Genomic DNA, 5,311 nt, shown 5'->3' on the forward strand with positions numbered 1-5,311 from the left:
AAGGCTGCTTTCTGGGATTAAATGTGTGTCACCATGCCTGGCCATTTCCAGTGTGGCCTTGAACTCACAGAGATCCAGAGGGATTTCTGCCTTTGGAATGCTAGGATTAAAGGTGTGAGTGCCATGATTTTCTAGCCTTTGTATCTAGTGGCTGTCTGTTCTCTGACGCCAGATAAATTTATTAGGGTACACAATATTTTGGGGAACACAATATCACCACAGGAAATGGAAGTAGAATCACAGAGAAGGGCCATCCCTTGGGAGGACCGGCCTTAGAGGGAGATAGAATTGAAAAGAGAACATTACCAAGGTGTTGAGAACCAATATCAGGTTTCCTTGTTTGAAATACCATTGAATTTTTGTTGTGGTTACTAAATTAAACACTTCAGAATGGTAACAAAAAAAAAGCGAATAGAGGGAGTCAAATTTCTTACAGATTGCTGTCTGACAGGATGGAGGGAAATTTTTCAGTTTTTCCTGCTAAGGTTTGCTTGGTGCCTGTGATGCTATAGATTTTACAGAAGGCTCCACGTGCCCCTGAGAAGAACGTCTAGTCCACATCTGTTGGTGTGATGATCAGTTGATCTAAGGCATAATTTAGCTCTAAGATTTCTTTGCTGATTTTTTGTTTAGAAGATCTATGTAGATATGAGAGTGGGGTGCTGAAGGCTGCCACCCTTACTGTGCTAGATCACATGTGACCTTCTTGTCTTGTGGCTTATCTTATATTGTTATTATAATTGTATTCTTTTTCTTAAACCCCAACCAGAATGATTAATATAGTAAACATCTCTCTTACTTCCCAGGGTTCCTTTCTTTAGGAATTGTTCTTCTCCCCACTCCCAAGGACTCTGCTGATCCTCAGATAAATGGGATTCAGGCCTGAAGCAGGTCACTCAAAAGCTCGTCCTCAGGAAGCAGTGATGAACAGTGGTTATAATGGAGAACACCACTTTCAGGATGCTAAAGAAAAGGTTGACAAGTTCTCGAGGCTGAGCACTGAATTTCCTCTCATGATTCTTTCACATATTCCTGTGGGAAAATTAGAGTCTGTCAATGGATGGTTCATGTGGGATTATGGAAACCTATCAATATATTTCAAGATCAGCATTTTCATTAACCAGTTAGTTATAGTTAAAGGAAACACTTCATTTACTTATTTATGCCTTGCTTCTTTAATAATTAAAGTATTAAATGGTATGAATTTCCCTCCAAGGACAGTTTTCACTAGAAAGCATTACAATTATAATTAATACTTTCAAAGTAGCCTATAGCTACAATTGATTTATTCTTTAATTCTTGTTATTTCGTAGAAATAATTTTTAGTTCCCCAAGCTCAAAAGACGACTTTTAAATTTAATTTTCCCCAAAAGTTTATTTTTTTTTCTGGCTCCATCATCAGTACTTAACATACTGCTTGGCAAATGAGAGCTTCTCTTAAATATTGAATGAATGTATGAATCAGACAGAATAGATCTCATAGAATTTCAACTTTTAAGTTTGCTAATGTTACACTTGTGGCCCACTTTGGTGCACTTTTGTAAATGTTTCAGAAGTAATTTTCAAAGGGCACATTTTGGTATGACAAACAGGCATCCTTAGTTATGTATCAGAACAGTGTTCCAGCGCCTCTAAATTGGTACGTTTTTGCCTACTTGATCTTTACGTTTATGAAAAAAACTATTTAAAAACCTTCAATCATGTTTTAAGTCTTGCTAAAAGTGAGGCACTGTTTCTCTGAGCTAGACTTTACCTTGAGTCTCTAAAAGCAGTAAGGTGAAGGTGGAACAGCCTCAAGACAGAGTGCTCTCAATACAAGCTCAGTCAACTTTTAGATGCTACCAGAAGTGCTTTCATCCCTCTGCTAAGGAAAAAACAAGACAGAGTTCATGGTTGGTTGGTTGTTTTCTTGCTACTACCATGTGCTTTCACAGTTTCATGTTATTCTGGTTTTCCTTGAATTCAAAGAGGATTGCCAAGGAGTTTGCCTTGGCAGAAGGATTCTGGGGTTGGTGGGCTCTCCCAGGTGGCTGTCTCTGAGAGAGTATGTCATGTTCTCTTTTACTGTTCCTCCTGACACGGAGCTAGAGTGCCCAAGGATACCATCAAGTCACATGCTCTGACATTTGAAATGCTTAGGGACCACACTGATTTGTTTGTTTGTTCTCTGTCTCCAGAAGAAACATTAAGCAGCAAGCAAGCATCATTCCCAGACACAGAGAGTGCTCAATGGAGTTTTTGCGTGCATTTCATGGTCTCTCTGGGAAGCAGTATGAGGTTTGGAAAAGCTGCTACAGTTTATTAATTCCATTTGTTTTCAAAGATAATGGTGGGTTTTATTTTGGTTTTGTTTTTTTCATGGCAATGCTAAAGAGCCTAGCCCACAAAGAAAGGTTTGCCAGTGTTTTCCCATGGCTATCACAATTGTGGGTGTTTGCTTGTCATGTCCTGTTTAACCTAATTTCTGGGTCTATTATTTGACATGTAAAGTGGGTGTTGGCTATATTTCCACTGTAAATTATACTTTTATCCATTAAAAAAATAAACTTCTTTATTTCATGCTTTTGCATCAGATTCTACATATTTCTACCTCCAGCTTTTTGCATATTTGTGTTTATTTAGTCAATCTCCAACTCACTCATTTATCCAAAACTTCCTGGTTATTTGCTATTAGATGTATTTCTTGTTTAAAAAAAGTCTAATATGGTCTAAGTACCTTTGTCTGTAGTACAGAGTATTATCTGTGCTCTGCCTGTGACCTCCTTTTTGTCCTCTTCAGGAAATGTAACTTTTTCTTTTCCACAGCAATAGGTGCTTCTTAGTATTGATATATATTGATATATTTATATTTCTTTTTTTATTTTAGCCTTGTCAAAAATTAAAATTCTTTCTTTTGCAAATTTAAGGTTCTGTTTCTGGCTTATAAATTTCAACTTCTATTACTCATTTTCTTGTTAAAAAGCATGAACAATGAATCTTTATTCTTTATGAAGTATTTTTTTGTTTTAACTAAAATGATTTTTTTAATATGGGAACCAGAGATGGTTATAGTTACAGTAGTCACACACACACACACACACACACACACACACACACACACACACACTCACCAGCAATCCTAAATTGGAAAGTTACAAAATACCAAAGGCAATAGTAGGTAGAGGAAGAAGAGCTTTTTAGAACCTCAGGAGCCAGATTGCCTCTCCCTGCTCCTCTGCCTGTGCTCACCCTGGACCCCATCTTACCAGGCAAAGAAGCCTTTGTCCCTGGACCCCATCTTACCAGGCAAAGAAGCCTTTGTCCCCACCATTCTGTCCTGCTCCAAAGCCCCGTGGTCACCACCTCAGCCCTGGTAGCCACCCTGATCATATCCTCCTTTGCTACATTGATCATTTCCGTACTTACCCCACATATGAGACCCTCCTGGTCCCCTTCTTGGCTGTCTAGTTGAGGAGCTTTACCCAGGTTGCACTCATTTCTCCAAGAGCAGTTCGTGTTCTCACACGGAGGATTGGGTCCCTTTCAGGACCCGGCTCATTGATGTCTGCCACCTCTGCTCCCCCCACTGGAGAATCCTCCCCGGCTACCACCACCACCAGTATGCTACCCTCTCCACAACCTCCACAGCTTCCACAGCCAATAAGTCCTCCTCACCCTCAGCCTCCACAACCATTGCCACTGCCCCAACTGAAGTCTGCCCTGCAGGTACCAAACGAAACCTTTGATAGGATTCCTAGAGAGTTTTTTTTTTTTTTTAACTATGAAATCACTTGATAGCCCAGGTAACAGAAGGTGGGTCATCAAATGTGATTGTTACCTCACCCTTCAGCGTGACAGTTTCCTGTCTGAAAGCAAATTAATCATAGGCTGTCCAGTTTTCTTATTTGTCTTAATAATTTCAAACTGTCAGACATAATAATCAGCCACAGACTCAGTTTTAACATTCTCACCCAGGCCTTGCACACAGATGGTATTGCTGTCTGAATTATCCTGCTTGTTTGGAATTGTGATGTGGTCCTTGATCCAGAGTCCCACCATATTTATTGAAGCCACCTGGGTGGGTCACTTACATTTATGCCATTTCCACCTCCGTGGCCTTTGAGTTCATAGCCACCACTGCTGCGGGTGTAGCTACCTCCATCACCCCAACCACGGCCCCCACTGTCCTGCTGAGCTCCCCTATAGCTACCACCATCACTCTGGTCCTGATCGCCAGAACTACCAATGCCACCATGGACAGAGGAATAATCTTGGCTACAGTTGCCTCTGCCACTTCCTTCTACTGGTGTTGCTGTCCTGGTTCTGCTGCCCACAACCCCAAGGAAGGTCATAGGAGCTTTGCAGCTGTTCACAGCTTTGTTGCTGTCCACTATAGTCAGATTGTTTGCCATAGCCTCCACTGCCCGAAGCCTCTTCTCTGAGAACCGCAACTGGAACTTTCCCGAGGTGCCGCTAGGAGCTGGCTGTTGGCCATAGGCAGGGTAGGAGGACTGCTGGTCGTAATTGGATTGGGGAACACTGGCTGCTGCCATAGCCTCCAGTGGAACCATGTCTCAAGAGCTTGACTATCATAGCCTGTGTTCTGTGTCTGTCCATAAGAAGAACCGTAGCTGCTCTGACTGGTAATAACCATTGTAACTCTACTTACTGGCCATAGGGCTGACGGCTCTGTTGGGAATAGCCCTGCCCAGGCTGGGTAGGATAGGATGCATAGTTTTCAGCTACTTGATGGGTAGAGTTGTTTGAAGCCACACCTGTGCACACACGCTCAGGCCACTGAGCTACAAAATTCCAGCGGACTGTGAGCCAATGCAAGGAGGACTAAGCTATGAAGTGTCTTTGCTGTAACTTAACTATTTCCTCTTTACATGTGAAGTTCCGCTCCTGGTGATAGCCACCCTCGGTCATCCTTGTTTGCATTTTGAATTTCCTCTTTGATTGTATTGCTTAGTAATTATTTTCAGTTTGCAAATAATTGTTTTTAGAAGCTGGTGTGGTGATAATGTGTCATTTTTGAGAAATTTGGTTAGTATAATGATTCTTTTGAAATTATTGAAATCTGTTTTATAGCCTAAGAAATTGGTTTTTGAAAATATATTATGGATGATTTTAATAATTGTAACTCACAACAGCTAGCTAGTTTGAGATATGAGGTTATTAGTGATATTAATTTTTAAAATCCACTGTAATTTATTTTTCCATATTAAAGTATTCTATTAGATGCTTTATTTTAAATCAACTCCTCCTGTTTCTAATAGGCTCTTCAATATTTTAATATTATGTGATTCTTGGATAGATTCAACATCACTTA

General features: G+C 40.6%; 1 pseudogene; it reads right to left on the minus strand.

The window, feature by feature from the left end:
- Positions 1–3,241: 3,241 nt before the first annotated feature.
- On the minus strand, positions 3,242–4,908 carry LOC131911029 (RNA-binding protein FUS-like; annotated as a pseudogene).
- Positions 4,909–5,311: the final 403 nt, after the last annotated feature.

This window comes from Peromyscus eremicus, chromosome 5 (assembly GCF_949786415.1).
Source record: "Peromyscus eremicus chromosome 5, PerEre_H2_v1, whole genome shotgun sequence".
In the NCBI taxonomy this organism is placed as follows: Eukaryota; Metazoa; Chordata; class Mammalia; order Rodentia; family Cricetidae; genus Peromyscus; species Peromyscus eremicus.